This window comes from Schistocerca cancellata, chromosome 2, assembly GCF_023864275.1.
Source record: "Schistocerca cancellata isolate TAMUIC-IGC-003103 chromosome 2, iqSchCanc2.1, whole genome shotgun sequence".
Classification (NCBI taxonomy): domain Eukaryota; kingdom Metazoa; phylum Arthropoda; class Insecta; order Orthoptera; family Acrididae; genus Schistocerca; species Schistocerca cancellata.
The window spans coordinates 577,060,796-577,077,393 of NC_064627.1; the positions used below are offsets into that span (position 1 = coordinate 577,060,796).

At 43.4% G+C, this 16,598-nt stretch overlaps 1 protein-coding gene across 2 annotated transcripts in view; it reads left to right on the plus strand.

The window, feature by feature from the left end:
* The window catches only part of LOC126162181 (inositol polyphosphate multikinase), a 362,534-nt gene that overhangs the window by 123,127 nt on the left and 222,809 nt on the right, over positions 1 to 16,598 (plus strand). The window lies entirely within an intron of this gene.

The following is a 16,598-nucleotide window of genomic DNA, read 5'->3' on the forward strand; positions in this document are numbered from 1 at the left end:
TTCCTGTAATGTGAATTCAGACGAAAGTATAATTTGGTACGAAGGAAAAGTTGAAGCCAAGGGCATAACAATGAACTACTACTATCGAAATTCACCAAACCGCTCGTTAACTTTAAGTCCACATCGTAGGTGAGCCAACTGGATCACTACCATTCGTTTTCTATGGTGATAGTCTACGTAACCCTACTAAGATACTGAAAAGTTCAATACAGTAAACCGATGCACCAGAGCCACCTCCCGCTACCCTAATTCTGATGGTAAATATTCACTGGGCTTCGAACTAGCTACCTTCAGGTTTAGAATTAGCACGTTTCCTCAGGTTCAAAAATGGTTCAAATGGCTCTGAGCACTATGGGACTTAACTTCTGAGGTCATCAGTCCCCTAGAACTTAGAACTACTTAAATCTAACTAACCTAAGGACATCACACACATCCATGCCCGAGGCAGGATTCGAACCTGCGACCGTAGCGGTCACGCGGTTCCAGACTGTAGCGCCTAGAACCGCTCGGCCACACCGGCCGGCGTTTCCTCAGGTCAGCGGCCTCGTTTACTGTAGTAGGTCGTTATAAAAATGGTAAAGAGGTACATGTTCTGTCATTTGCGTCTCTTATAAAGGAATTTTGTTAATTAAGCGACTGGTAGTAGATTTGACAAAATGTCGACTAGATAAGATACGAAAACGCTGCAGCAGCATTCAGAGGCCCAGTGAAACAGGACGCAGCAGGTGTAAAAACCAGGGGGGAGCTTGCTCAGGACACTACGGAACGGCGCTGCTGTGTGGGAGCTCTGTCGGTGTTATCTGTGTCCCGATAATATTCTGGGAATCATTCGCGATAGTGAAGAGCCTGACTGCTCAGTTATCGTAGTAGGATCGAAACTGCTCGAAACAGTCGGGTGAAATACAGGAACGGTGAAAAAAAAAAAAGCTGCACTGGCTTCGACATATTGTCGTACTTAGCGGAACTTAAATGTACGTGAAATTCAGAGTGAGCAGATAAAACGATCCATTTTTTAGAGTAATATGTAAGTAGTTTCCGGAACGAGAGAAGTGGGAGAGCACTGAATCCCCACGGGGCTCTCCAGGCTGCAATTTAGTATTTATCACATGCCTACGCTCATAAAAGTTGTTAAACTTGTGCCGGCATGTATTATTGACTCCATCTGTACTGGGACTAGCAAATATGCTAAGGTCGAAGGTTAACCAGCTGAGAGAATCGAATATTGATTAATAATGTTCTAGAGTGGCGGGGGAGGGGGGGGGGGAGGGGCAAGTGTAGATTTAGTTTCGGCCAGAGAACCGGGTCTTTACATACTCCGTCTACATCTGTACTTCGCTGTTTGTGGTGGGGGGGGGGGGGGGTACATAGTTTACAGTATCATCCTTTGAAGATACACGGGAAGAAAGACTGTCGGTGTCCCTCCATGGGGGCCTGAATTTCTTTAATTTCAGGTTTACGTGAGCATTACTTCAGATATATGTTGGAGGAATGAGTATGTATTATGACTTACTTTGGAACATGCAAAGCAAGCGAAACAAAGCTCTGCCACTCTGGACACAGATGGGCCAATTGGGACCGTCCGACCGCCGTGTCAAACTCAGCCAGCGGCGTCATCGGGATGCGGTATAGAGGGCCATCGGATCAACACACCGTTCTTGCCTTGTAGACATTGGAGCCGCTTCTTTTCACTCAAGAGCTCCTCAATTGATATCAGGAGTCCAAGTGGACTTCTTTCCCCTCTTCCGCAAGGAAAAATCCCTCGCAGTCACGGAACTGAACCCATGCCCTCTGCATGGTAGCCATCTGCTCCGACTACTCAGCTAGAGTGACGAACACTTTGGAACGTGAGCTCTTAGAATCTTGTTAGTAAGGCTGTCTGCGATGAATGTCTCTTTTGTGACGTAATATTCTCATGGTGATTAAACGCACGTGTGAGGAATCGTGCAACTGCTCTTTGAATCTTTTCTGTTTTCTCTTTGAATTCAACTTAGTAAGGGACCGAGAAAGACTAACAGCACTGAAGAAGTTGCGTAACGCGGGTCTTGTTAACGACATCTTTCGTGCATGAATTACTCCTCCTCTGGATTCTTCCAGTCAGGCTCAGACTGACATCTGTCTTCACCATGGCCAGGCTTATGCGTCGTTGCACGTTAAATCTCTCCGGACTCGGAACGGCCCTATCATTGTATCTTGAGGTACTCTGGACGCTACCTTCATTCAGAAGATTTCGAAGGGCTACCGAGTGAAATGGGTGAGCGGAAACGTAACTTGGTTATCGGTACATCAGTTTGCTGCTGAAGAACGACGTACTGCTCAAAGACCCAAAATCAGGACAAGACCTGTAGCTGATGGGATCTGGGAGAGTCAAACCTGTGAGTCGTGGACGCACTCTGGAGAGTTTCCCTCCTGATCCACACCATACACGTACACGACCGACAATTGTAAGCAGGCAGGACGTATACCTATCCCTCCACACTTCTGACCGCCCTTCCGTCCTTCATCCTCTTGCGACCCCGCTGGGAGGATGCCCGTGAGGAGTGTGGAACTTTGGCTGAGCGGGCACACACGTAGCCCTCTGCTACAAGCAGTCTAATCCCAACTGTCTATGTGGACACCCTGGGCCATAAATTTGCTCATGTCTGTGCAGCATAGACCGGTCTGCCACTGATGTCCTCACAGAACACCGATCTTGACGTATACGTCTTATATGACCTTCCAGAACGTGCTGTACAACTATGAGAGTATTAATTTGACCATCGTTACCAGCACTGCACCACCAACGACGCGCTACATCCAGCTGGTACAGCAAACAGTAGCATTCGGCCTCTCGAAGATCCACGATCCGACCCCTCTCAGAATCATCCAGCTGACCAAAACAGGAAGGAAGAAGTCGTCCTAAGCTACTTAATCAGTACCAACCTCTTCTAGCATGCATCGCTATTTAAGGCTCAGGTATCGATGGTCCATGTATATCTACAGTGATGAAGAATCCTTAGGAGCGTTTATTGGGCTAACCGCTGCAACTCAGCAGACACGTATTAACGGCAGATTAAAATCAGCTTAATGTTGCTGCTTTTCCATCCGTGTGTACTACTCTGCGTTTATTTCCAACGAATTTCACTGCGTTAATTTCGATGCTTTCACCACGTTCTAGGAGAATATTTAATCGGATAAAATCTTCTCTTATTGGTGCCAATTGCTGTAATCGAAGGTATATAAGCGGGAAATAGTGTCAGTTCCGGCAGTCATTAGTTTTACTCCTGACAACGACGGCGGTGCTAGCCACCGAAAGCTCGAGAATTTTATTGGAACTGACGCGGCTTGAAAAGAAAGAAGATTTTATCCAGTCATGTCGCCGCTAACGACTCCGAGGAGAATATTTCATCCGTAATTTTATCCCTGACAACGAATTACATCATTAAGTACATTCAGCACAGTTTCGGATAAGTACTGCCAATAGGTGGTCTATTAAAGTTTTCCTCTGCTATGCGAACTTCAGTCACTATGTATTTGAGACCCTACCTAGCTTTGTCCAATCTTTACCAAGCTTTATCATCATGATTAAGAGTAGCCTGAGGTTTAAGAAAATAGTCAGGGAAGAATCTTTGCGCGAAGAAGTGGGATACCGAGTTACTAAGGAATGAAGAGATAAGCTTCAAGTTCTCTCAGGCTATAGATACTGCGATAGTAAATAGCTCAGTAGGCAGTTCAGTTAAAGAGAAATGGAAATCTCTAAAAAGGGCAAGCATAGAAGCTGGAAAGAAAAACGTTGGTGCAAGGAAGGTAAATACGAAGAAACCGTGGATAACAGAAGAAATACTTCAGCTGATCGACGAAAGAAGGAAGTACATAAATGTTTAGGGAACTTCAGGAATAGGAAATACAGGTCGCTGAAGAATCAAATAAATGGGAAGTGCAGGAAAGCTAAGGAGAAATGGCTACGTGAAAAATGTGAAGAAATCGAAAAGAAAATGTTGTCGTCAGCGCATCACCACATATAAGAGTCAAAACAACTTTCGGTGAAATGAAAAGTAAGGGCGGTAGCATTAAGAGTGCAATGGGAATTCCACTATTAAATGCGGAGAGCAGAGCGTATAGGTGGAAAAAGTACGTTGAGGCCCTCCATGAGTGGGAGAACTTACTTGATGACGTAATAGAAGAAGAAACAAACGTCGCTGGGGAAGAGATAGGGAATCTAGTATTAGATTCAGAATTTAAAAGAGCTTTGAAAGACTTAAAATCAAATAAGGAACAAGGGATGCACAAAATTACTTTGGAATTTCTAAAATCACTGGGGGAAGTGGCAACAAAACGATTATTCACGTTGGTGTGTAGAATATATGAGACTGGCGATATATCAACGGACTTTCGGAAAATATCATCCACACAATTCCCGAGGTTGCAAGAACGAGAATTACCGCACGATCAGCTTAACAGCTCATGCGAACAAGTTAGTGGCAAGAATAATAATACAAAAGAAAAAAGAAAAGATAACTGACGATCTGTAAATGAAGATCAGTTTGACTTTAGGAAAGGGAAATGCACAAGAGAGCCAGTTCTGACGTTACTACTGGTTGTAGAAGCAAGACTGAAGAAAAATCAAAATATTGTCATTGGATTTATCGACCTGGAAAAAGCGACTGCCAATGTAAAATGGCGCAAGATGTTCGAAATTCTGACAAATGTAGTGGTAAACTACATGGAAAGACGGGTAAAATACAGCATGTACAAGAACCAAGAGGGAACGATAAGACTGGAAGACCAAGTACGAAGTGCTCGCACTAAAAAGGTGCACTATAGTCTTTCGCCCCTATTATTCAGTCTACGCAACGAAAAAGCAATGAGACAAATAAAAGAAAGGTCCAAGAGGGGGATTAAAATTCAGGCTGAAAGTATATCAATGATATGATACAGTCTAATGAGTTCAGAGTGTGGATTAAGAGTAAATCGAAGAAAGACGAAATTAACGAGAGGTAGCAGAAATGAGAACTGCAAGAAACTGGACATCAGAATTGCAGATCACGAAGTAGACGAAGGTAAGAAATTCTGCTACATAGGCACGAAAATAATCCGTGACGGGCGGACCAAGGATGGCATAAAAAGTAGACTACCACTGGCAAAAAGGATATTCCTAGACAAGAGAAATCAGCCAATATCGAACGTAGGTCTTCATTTGAGTAAGAAATCTCTGAGAATAAACGTTTGGAGCACATCATTGGATGGTAGTGAGATATGAAGTGTGAGAACCGGAACAGAATAGAATCGAAGAATTTGAGATACGGTGCTATAGAAGATTATTGAAAATTAGATGGACTGATAAGGTAAGGAATGAGGAGTTCTCCAGAGAATCGGCGAGGAAAGGAGCATACGGAAAACACTGACAAGGGACAGAGTGATAGGCCATCTGTTAAGACATCAGGGAATAACTTCCATGGTATTAGAAGGAGCTGGAGAGGGTAAAAACTGTAGAGGAAGACAGAGTCTGGAATACATTTAGCAGATAAATGAGGACGTAGGTTGCAATTGCTACTCTGAGATGAAAAACATGGCACAGGATAGGAATTCGTGGCTGCCCGCATCAAACCAGTCAGAAGACTCACGACAAAAAAATTAAAAAAGTACATCCGCAGTCCTTATATGTGAAAAGTGTTCCCGTTACCACCACGTTCATAAGTAATGCGTAGAAGACTGTAGTTATTCACTGTGACGGAGGTAGCTTGAAAGTGGCTAAGGGGGCGAATTTAGCTAAAAGCGCAAAAAACATAATAAAATTTCTTGAGGTTTTCCCCGCGCGGACAATACGCACTGTAAAATGACGTTACAAAAAGTTAGCGGCACGTTTATCTACTGCAGCCCAACAAATATGCAGTGACTGAACATTGTATTTCCACTGACCTTTCCACGAATTATGAGAAAGTTAAGAAACTGATCACAGCCTCATCCTACTGGGATTCAGTGGTCAACGAAGCTGTGGAAAATATAATTAGGAGACAACTTGCTCAACCGATAGAAGAAAGTTTTCCAGCTCGACAAATCATGAAAATCTCTCATTCACGTCTCGGTTCTCAGAGGAAATACTGTTCTAAGGCTTCGCTGCCTGGTATTTCAAGACATGCCATACACAATAATCAACGAAATACTTCATAAGAACCGTGGATTACTACACAGTGTAAAACTCTATAAAAGTCTTGCAAGTGACACACCTTGAGAATGGCTGAAAGGTTGTAAGCCGAAATATTGGTACAAGAGTTAATAATATCGGATCCACTCCCGAAAAATGATGGAATATGAAATAAAATGTTTCTTTAGAAATATAAACAGCCTACGCAGGACAATTATTACTCTCAAGAACTTTACCTTGTGTTATCTTACTCTTATGTAGATGGGTTACCAAAAATATCATGAGCACTAAATAATCAACAAGTTATATTGTAGAATCACAACAACACCAAAGCGTAGAATCACAACAACATCAAAGCATCGTACAGATTGGTGGTTATCGTCAAAAAAAATTTTTTTTATGTTTCAAGTTTGTCCGTAGGACAAAACTCGAAGGAGAGTTTAGATAGTCATACTTCCAGTCGCAGTAACCATGTATTGGGCTTCCTGACCTTACCAGTTCCTACAAGTGCTACAGTACGTTAAACAAAGAATACTGTTCCTTGTTATTGTTGTGGTCTTCAGTCCAGAGACTGGTTTGATGAAACTTTCCATGCTACTCTATCCTGTGCAAGCTTCTTCATCTCCGAATAACTACTGCAACCTACATTCTTCTGAATCTGTATAGTGTATTCATGCATTCGCCTCCCTCTTCGATTTTTACCCACCGCGCTTACCTCCAATACTAAATTGATGATCACTTGATGGATCAGAACGTGTCCTACCAACCGATCCCTTGTTTTAGTCAGTTTGTGCCACAAATTCCTCTTCTCCCCAATTCTATTCAGTACCTTCTAATTAGTTACGAAATCCACCCGTCTAATCTTCAACATTCTTCTGTAAAACTGCATTTCGACAGCTTCTATTCTCTTCTTGTCTAAACTATTTATCGCCCATGTTTCACTTCCACACATGGCTACACTCCATACAAATACTTTCAGAAAAGACATTCTGGCTCTTAAATCTATGCTTGATGTTAACAAATTTCTCTCTTCAGAAACGTTTTCCTTGCCATTGCCAGTCTACATTTTATATCCTCTCTACTTCGACCATCATGCCCAAATAGCAGAAATCATCAGCTACTATAAGTGTCTCATTTCCTAATCTAATTCTCTCAGCATTACCTAATTTAATTCGACTACATTCCATTATCCTCGTTTTGCTTTTGTTGATGTTCATCTTAAATGCTCCTTTCAAGACACTGTCAATTCCGTTCAATTGGTCTTCCAGGTTCTCGCTGTCTCCGACAGAATTACAGTGTCGTCGGCAAGTCTAAAAGTTTTTATTTCTTCTTCTTGGATTTTAATTCCGACTTCAAATTTTTTTTGTTTCCTTTACAATATACAGATTGAAAACATAGGAAATAGGCTACAACACTGTCTCACTCCCTTCTCAACCACTGTTTCCCTTTCGTGCCCCTCGACTCTTATAACTGCCATCTGTTTTCTGCAACCTTTCGCTCCCTGTGGTCTACCCCTGCCACCTTCGGAATTTGAAAGAGAGTATTCCCGTCAACATTGTCAAAAGCTTTCTCTTAGTGTACAAATGCTAGAAACATAGGTTTGCCTTTCCTTAATATTTCTTCTAAGATAAGTCGTAAGGTCAGTATTGCCTCACGTGTTCCAATATTTCTACAGAATCCTAACTGATCTTCCCCGAGGTCGGCTTCTACCAGTTTTTCTATTTGCCTGTAAAGAATTCGTGTTAATATTTTGCAGCTGTGACTTATTAAACTGATAGTTCGGTAATTTTCACATCTATCAACACCTGCTTTCAAAAAATGGTTCAAATGGCTCTGAGCACAAGGGACTTAACATCTGAGGTCATCAGTCCCCTAGAACTTAGAACTATTTAAACCTAACTAACTTAAGGACATCACACACATCCATGCCCGAGGCAGGATTCGAACCTGCGACCGTAGCGGTCGCGCGATTCCAGAATGAAGCGCCTAGAACCGCTCGGCCACACCGGCCGGCACCTGCTTCCTTTGAGATTGGAATTATTATATTCTTCTTGAAGTCTGAGGCTATTTCACCTGTCTCATGCATCTTGCTCACCAGATGGTAGAGTTTTGTCAGGACTGGCTCTCCCATGGATGTCAGTAGTTGCTGGCCAGGGTGGCCGAGCGGTTCTAGGGGCTACAGTCTGGAACCGCGCGACCGCTTCGGTCGCAGGTTCGAATCCTGCCTCGGGCACGGATGTGTGTGATGTCCTTAGGTTAGTTAGGTTTAAGTAGTTCTAAGTTCTGAGGGACTGATGGCCTCAAAAGTTAAGTCCCATAGTGCTCAGAGCCATTTTCCTAAATACCTGTATTACCATTATATAATATATCTGAAACCTTACAGTGTCTCCAGGCCTCTTCCACGTATGCAACCTTCTTTCTTGGTTCTTAAATCAAGTGTTAGCTATAATTAAGTTACGCTGTGCGGAAAATTCTATCAGGCGGCTTCCTCTTTCATTCCTTACCCCCATTCCATATTCACCTACTACTTTTCCTCCTTTTCATTTTCCTACTATCAATTCCAGTCCCCCATGACTATTAAATTTTCGTCTCCCTTCACTATCTGAATAATTTCTTTTATCTCGTCATACATTTCTTCAATCTCCTCGTCATCTGCGGAGCTAGTTGTTGTATAAACTTGTACTACTGTGGTAGGGGTGAGCTTCGTGTCTTTCTTTGCTACAACAATGCGTTCAATATGCTGTTCATAGTAGCTTACTTGCGCTCCTATTTTTTTATGCATTATTAAACCTACTCCTGCATTACCCCTATTGGATTTTGTATTTATAACGCCGTACTCACCTGACCAAAAGTCTTGTTCCTCCTGCCACTGAATTTCACTAATTTCAGCTATATCGAAGTTTAACCTATCCATTTTCCTTTTTAAATTTTCTAACCTACCTGCCTGATTAAGGGATCTGACATTCCACGCTCCGATCCGTAGAACGCCAGTTTTCTTTCTCCTGATAACGACATCCTCTTGAGTAGTCCCCGCCCGGAGATCCGAATGGGGGACTATTTTACCTCCGGAATATTTTACCCAAGAGGACGCCATCATCATTTAACCATACAGTAAAGCTGCATGCCCTCGGGAAAAATTACGGCTGTAGTTTCCACTTGCTTTCAGCCGTTCGCAGTACCAGCACAGCGAGGCCGTTTTGGTTAGTGTTACAAGGCCAGCTCAGTCAATCATCCAGACTGTTGCCCCTGCAACTACTGTAAAGGCTGCTGCCCCTCTTCAGGAACCACACGTTTGTCTGGCATCTCAACAGATACCCCTCCATTGTGGTTGTATCCACGGTACGGCTGTCTCTATCGCTGCGGCCCGCAAGTCTCCCCATCAACGGCCACGCCCATAGTTCATGGGAGGAGGCACTGTTCCTTACAACGAAATGTTTTGTAGGTATTCAGGGCTTTCAGCTCATCGCTATCGATTGCACACACTCAGTGTTCTCGACTGTTGTAATCCACACTGTTGCGTGATGCACATCTCACGCAACTGAATCCTCTGTTTCATCTATAAATTTTTAGTAGGCTGATACCACCTAACGGCTTCCTCGTGGATCTCCGCTTTGGCGTTTTCACAGTCAGATTTGAATGTTATTTGACCTCGAATGTTATTTGTCCTCTGGATGGTTCAAATGGCTCTGAGCACTATGGGACTTAACATCTATAGTCATCAGTCCCCTAGAACTTAGAACTACTTAAACCTAACTAACCTAAGGACATCACACAACACCCAGTCATCACGAGGCAGAGAAAATCCCTCACCCCGCCGGGAATCGAACCCGGAAACCAGGGCGTGGGAAGCGAGAACGCTACCGCACGACCACGAGCTGCGGACTGTGTCCTATGGAGATACACATTTTGATGTCTGCTTCTTACCGTGATTACCAGAACTCTTTTGATCTCTCTCTCTCTCTCTCTCTCTCTCTCTCTCTCTCTCTCGCTCTGTCTGTCTCTGTCTCTCTGTATCACACACACAAGGACACACACACACACACACACACACATACCCTGCTACTGTATGACCATCACGTCGTAATCAGCAGATAACTGAGACTGCATATGATCATATTACGACGTACCAGGGACGGCTCCTGTATAGGTTTGCAGGTTTGCGCTACCCCCAAGGAATAATTTTGTTCAACTGTGTTTACCTTCTGAGCGTTCTATACTAGTGGAGAACTAGCGCGCCGTTTGAAATGCCCGGGCTCCAAATGCCAAACGCAGCGTAGTTGGACGGAACGTGCTGATGGCGACAGCGGGTTGCACTGTGGCTGCAAACGCGGACTTGGGTGTCTCAGAGGCGGTGCGGGGGCAATGCTTGGCAGCACTGTACTCTTATGCGGACCTTGTGTGTATAAACACCTCACCTGGACCACCCTGCCAGCCGCAAGAAGAGGGCCCGAACTCTTCCGAAAGGAAACGGAACTATCGGATCTTCGAACAAAGCGGAATTCTCGTGCTACCTTACCAGTTCAGGTGTAGCTGCGAGCGAACTAACTACACTACTGGTCATTAAAATTGCTACACCACGAAGATGACGTGCTACAGACGCGAAATTTAACCGACAGGAAAAAGATGCTGTGATATGTAAATGATTAGCTTTTCAGAGCATTCACACAAGGTTGGCGCCGGTGGCGACATCTACAACAAGCTGACATGAGGAAAGTATCCAACCGATTTCTGCCACGCGGGATTAGCCGAGCGGTCTGTGGCGCTGCAGTTATTGGACTGTGCGGCTGGTCCCGGCGGAGGTTCGAGTCCTCCCTCGGGCATGGTTGTGTGTTTGTCCTTAGGATAATTTAGGTTAAGTAGTGTGTAAACTTAGGGACTGGTGACCTTAGCAGTTAAGTCCCATAAGATTTCACACACATTTGAACATTTTTGGAACAACCGATTTCTCATACACAAACAGCAGTTGACCAGTGTTGCCTGGTGAAACATTGTTGTGATGCCTCGTGTAAGGAGGAGAAATGAGTACCATCACATTCCCAACTTTGATAAATAACGGATTGTAGCCTGTCGCGATTGCGGTTTATCGTATCGCGACATTGCTGCTCGCGTTGGTCAAGATCCAATGACTGTTAGCAGAATATGGAATTGGTGGGTTCAGGAGGGTAATACGGAACGCCGTGCTGGATCCCAACGGCTTCGTATCACTAGCAGTCGAGATGACAGGCATCTTATCCGCATGGCTGTAACAGATCGAGCAGCCACGTCTCGATCCCTGAGTCAACAGATGGGGACGTTAGTAAGACAAAAACCATCTGCACGAACAGTTCGACGACGTTTGCAGCAGCATGGACTATCTGCTCGGGCCCCTGCGGAGGTTCGAGTCCTCCCTCGGGCGTGGGTGAGTGTGTTTCTCCTTAGGAGAATTTAGATTGTGTATAAGCTTAGGGACTGATGACCTTAGCAGTTAAGTCCAATAAGATTTCACACACATTTGCACATTTTTTTATCAGCTCGGAGACCATGGCTGCGGTTACCCTTGACGCTGCATCTCATACAGGAGCGCCTGGGATGGTGTACGCAACGACGAACCTGTGTGCACGAATGGCAAATCGTCATTTTTTCGGATGAATCCATGTTCTGTTTACAGCATCATGATGGTCGCATCCGTATTTGGCGACATCGCGGTGAACGCTCATTGGAAGCGTGTATTCCTCATCGCCATACTGGCATATATCACCCGTCGTGATGGTATAGGATGCCATTGGTTACGGGTCTCGGTCACCTCTTGTTCGTGTTGACGGCACTTTGAACAGTGGACGTTACATTTCAAATGTGTTACTACCCGTGGCTCTACCCTTCATTCGATCCCTGCGAAACCCTACATTTCAGCAGGATAATGCACGATCACATGTTCTACTGCTGCCCTGGCCAGCACATTCCCAGATATCTCACCAACTGTAAACGTCTGGTCAATGGTGGCCGAGCAACTGGCTCGTCACAATACGCCAGTCACTACTCTTGATGAACTGTGGTATCGTGTTGAAGCTCCATGGGCAGCTGTACCTGTACACGCCATCCAAGCTCTGTTTGACTCAATTCCCAGGCGTATCAAGGCCGTTATTACGGCCAGAGGTGGTTGTTCTGGGTACTGATTTCTCAGGATCTATGCACACAAATTGCGTGGAAATGTAATCACATGCCCGCATCTCGTGGTCGTGCGGTAGCGTTCTCACTTCCCACGCCCGGGTTCCTGGGTTCGATTCCCGGCGGGGTCAGGGATTTTCTCTGCCTCGTGATGGCTGGGTGTTGTGTGCTGTCCTTAGGTTAGTTAGGTTTAAGTAGTTCTAAGTTCTAGGGGACTTATGACCACAGCAGTTGAGTCCCATAGTGCTCAGAACCATTTGAACCATTTGTAATCACATGGCCGGCCAGTGTGGCCACGCGGTTAAAGGCGCCTCAGTCTGGAACCGCGCGACCGCTACGGTCGCAGGTTCGAATCCTGCCTCGGGCATGGATGTGTGTGATGTCCTTAGGTTAGTTAGGTTTAAGTAGTTCTAAGTTCTAGGGGACTGATGACCTCAGATGTTAAGTCCCATAGTGCTCAGAGCCATTTGAACTATTTTTTTTTTTTTTTTTTTTTTTTTGTAATCACATGTCAATTCTAGTATAATATATTTGTCCAATGAATACCAGTTTATCATCTGCATTTCTTCTTGGTGTATCAATTTTAATGGCCTGTAGTGTATTTCTTGTGCGTTGTGTTAGTTATTTTACCGTGTGCTACAGTGAGTTTTGAGGCTCAGGTGACAAGTGAATACGTGAAATAATGAATCAGGTAATTTCATTGCTCTCTGAATCCTTCAGTTTACGGAAGTTTAAAGAAAAAGTAGAAGTCAAGAGGTTAGGTAGACGGGCTCCTTCTTTAACAATTTCGCAAACCGTTAAAACGAAAAGTCGCCAATTCAGTAGAACATTTAACTCTGAATTGTACAACAAGCATGAATGGCTGTGTGGTTGTGACATGAAAAATGCCTTATTTTGCTTTCCTTGTTTATTATTTGGAGGAGATCGTTCATGGTCTAAACATGTGACATTCAACACCTCCACGACAAAATCAGAAAACACGAACTTTCTTCAGTCCATGTAAATAACGTTTTGAATATGGTAGGTCTAGGCAATGAAAATATAGCTACACAATTAGACAGTGGGTAGAGAAGATCCGTGGCATTACACAACCAAAAACTTACCGACAATAGGTACACATTGAATCTAATTATTACCTGTATTTGTTTCTGTGGTGCATTGGAACTTGCCCTTAGAGGACATGATGAGACTGAATCATCTTCCAATCCTGTTATTTTTCGTTCCTTGATTAATTTTAGCGCAGAATTAGACTCTGTATTAAAATCACATTTAGAGAAAGCTACAGTTTTGAAAGTAACCTGAAAAACCAGCCAGAATGAACTCCTCCAGTGCATGCTTCAAGTCTACCAAGAGGAAATTAGAAAGGAAATTAAGAGTGCTGAGTTTTTGGCCGTAATAGCTGACGAAAGCAGTGACGTAGCCTGTGTTTTCCGATGGTTATAGTATATAGGTATATCATTAACGGAAACAAGTTGAAAGATTTGGGACTTCATAACACCAGAAAAGCATGATGCCCAGTCTTTGTCAACGTCCATCATCGAACAGATAAATAATCATTTGGGGAATTGTCCACATAAGCTAATAGCGCAAACATATGATGGTGCAGCAGTCATGAGTGGTTCGTCACGTGGGGTGCAGGCTCTTGTTAAGGAAACGTTTCCCAGTGCTTCATACATTCATTGTTATGCCCACCAGTTGAATCTCATTATGCTTAAAGCCGCTTCCAGTAATAAAAATGTGCGAATATTCTTCACTAAACCTCAGGGACTTTGCAGCTTTTCAGCATCTCCTCAAAGAACAGCAGTTCTCGACTGAATAGTACGGAAACGACTGTCACGTTCAGTGCCTACTCGTTGGAATTTTCGGTCAAGTAGCGTCAATACCGTTTTCGAATGTAGGGAAGATATCACGAGCATGAATAATATGAGCCAGGGGGAAAAACTGTGTAATGAGAACAAGATTCTGCAAGCCGCCTGTGGCTTAGTAATAATTTTGAAGGATGAACAGCTCATTTTTTGGCTTTCATTTTTTTATAAAAGTTACGCACAAAATCAGTTGACAGCTTTTGAGCGTGAAATTCTAAACATTAGGGAAGGAGTGAGTGAAAATTCAACAGGTTTACACGAGAACCATAAAAGAGGGAGAACTGAAGATGGCGCAGCGATGTGTAATCTACTGCGGGAGGCAAAAGAAGTATGTGACGTCATAAGTTACGAGGCAAAAGAAAGATTTAAATTCATCTAGTTGCAGCCTCTCTCTTTCTGCCAGAGAAATTCGCTACTTACTCTTCCAGTTTTCCAGAAACTTCTTTAAGAGCTGCTATTGAATGCTACTCTTCTTTGAAAGCAAAGAAACTTCGAACAGAACTCTCTGTTATTTATGGAAGAGAGGAGTTCAAAAGCATGTGTGGAGCTTTGAGCTTTCTGGATTACATAACAGACAATAATCTTTGTGATGTACTGAGCGAATCTGTGAAGCTCCTGAAAGCAATAATTCCAATTCCAATGACCACATCAGAAGCAGAACGTTTTTTTTTTTCTTCGCTGAAACGCATCAAAAGGTTCTTGCGGAATACTATGGACCAAGGAAGACTATCAGCACTCGCAATGCTCCCTATTGAACGAGACCTCGTTTTAGGAATTGCATACTTCAATCAAAGAGTAATTGAAAGATTTCAAATATGAAGAAAAGAAGAATAGAGTTCCTGTACAAGTGATCACCACCACATCCAAATTCAGAGATAAAATCGGCGTTAACATTAGTCCTGCTGAAAAAGGTTAGTAAGGCATGCCTACCACTTTTTGAGTACATTAGCTGCAGTTGATTTTAATTCTTTTTATTCTGCAATGGTAATACTTTTTTCTGTGTACACCGTTTGGTTTTATTATGAGTAGGTGCAGGAGTGACACGAGCGAGCGGTCTGTTTATAACAGGCATTACAAAAACATGAGCAGTGTACTGATTTTCTCTCTTCTGTTGATGTTTTCCTTCATGAGCAAAGTGCACCACCATCTTCTTTCGTCACGAGCCGCCATTGCGACGTACACAGTTATTTCCTTGTATTTCATGCTACACACCTACATCTTGAACACAAGTCAAGGGATAATAATCCTGTCCCGTCCTATACTCTCGCTGTTATACATACAGCTTACGCCATCGAATGTTTCCGAGGATCATTTCCGCGATAATCATGATTTCGATCGTTTCTGTCTTCTCTGAAGTTGCAAGGAGAGCCCACTTTAAATGCTCTGTTAACTGAGCTTGAATTCTGCGCACTTACAGCACAATTACTGTCTGTTTTGCTCTTTTAAGTCAGTTCATAAATTACGTACGACGGAGGTTGATTTCTATAGATTAAATTACTCATAGATTTGTTTTTAGTGTTCTCTGGACTAAAGGTTGAAAGATTCTCCATCCCAAAATACCTCAAACTCAGCAGTTACTCATCTGTTACAGATTACTTTTGTGCTCATATGCTGGACAAAGGTTTTATGTATGCCGTCAGATTTCATCCATGGCTCCTAAAGTACACAAAACCACCGTCACTCGAAATTAATTTTGAAACCCGCAGTCAACAAGTAATTAAAAGAATAGCAAGAATCTCTTACAGGCTTGAATTTAGTTAAAGTGTTGACAACTATGAACTGAAGAGTCTCTGCATGAGTCTTTTCATGATTTTGCCATACCACACAGCTTCATCTGCTTGCCTCTGGCACCTGAATTGTTCCCGGGTTCCCGGGTTCGATTCCCGGCGGGGTCAGGGATTTTCTCTGCCTCGTGATGGCTGGGTGTTGTGTGCTGTCCTTAGGTTAGTTAGGTTTAAGTAGTTCTAAGTTCTAGGGGACTGATGACCATAGATGTTAAGTCCCATAGTGCTCAGAGCCATTTGAACCATTTTTGAACCTGAATTGTTGGTGCAAATGGTCTATTACGCGCTGAATGTAAAGAAGAAAAGGGAAAAGACTGAGCAGCTGAGCGTGTTTGTGGTGTCCACGGTATCCTATCCAAGTTTCGTTTTAACATTTCATTAGGTTATTGGTATTGTCGGAGTCCCACATGCATGTTTGATACATTTAAGTGGCATGTTTCAATGTATCTTTTCTTACCTCTTCTTGTCCGATCAGTTGAATGTATGAATGAGAGTGTGCAAGGATTTCATTGTGTAGATCTGTGGGAGTGTAGTAGTCTGTCACTGCGTCAGAACAGCCAACTGTAGGAAACACGTAGCAGGTAGCAAAGAGGTTTCTGTTTGTCTTGGACGCACCTTTTGTGTAGCTTGGCACCACAATAGGGGTTTCTCTGGCCACTTCCGTAGGTACGGGGAGCGGTTTTG